Here is an 805-nt window from a genome sequence, read left to right on the forward strand (position 1 = left end):
TGGCTAGAGGATGGTTGGAGTTCATTCAACGCTCCATCATTCCTACTAGCAACCGATCTGAAGTTACTGTAGATCGGGCCAGCATGATTCATAGCATCATGATTGGAGAGGAAGTAGAAGTTCATGAGGTTATCTCCAATGAAATCTACAAAATAGCCGACAAGTCCTCCACAATGGCACGGCTAGCTTTTCCTCACCTTATCTGCCATCTATGTTACTCAGCTGGAGTTATCATAGAAGGAGACATCTCCATTAAAGAGGATAAGCCCATCACCAAGAAGAGGATGGAGCAAGCAAGAGAGACCCCCCACGGATCTCAAAAGATGCATGAGGAAGCTCATCATCAAGAAATCCCTGAGATGCCTCAAGGGATGCACTTTCCTCCCAACAACTATTGGGAGCAAATCAACACTTCCTTAGAAGATTTGAGCCACAATGTTGAACAATTAAGGGTGGAACATCATGAGCACTCCATCATTCTCCAAGAAATAAGAGAAGACCAAAGAGCAATGAGGGAGGAGCAACAAAGGCAAGGAAGGGACATAGAAGAGCTTAAGGACATTGTTGGTCCTTCAAGAAGAAGACGCCACTAAGGTGGATTCATTCCTTGTTCTTATTTCTTTCTGCTTTTCGGTTTTAATGTTGTGTTTATCTATGTTTTGTGTCTCTACTTCATGATCATTAGTATGTAGTAACCATGTCTTAAAGCTATGAATAAAATCCATTAATCCTTCACCTCTCTTAAATGAAAAATGTTTTAATTCAAAAGAACAAGAAGTACATGAATTTCGAATTTATCCTTGAA

The sequence above is a fragment of the Arachis duranensis genome, chromosome 1 (assembly GCF_000817695.3).
Source record: "Arachis duranensis cultivar V14167 chromosome 1, aradu.V14167.gnm2.J7QH, whole genome shotgun sequence".
Lineage (NCBI taxonomy): Eukaryota > Viridiplantae > Streptophyta > Magnoliopsida > Fabales > Fabaceae > Arachis > Arachis duranensis.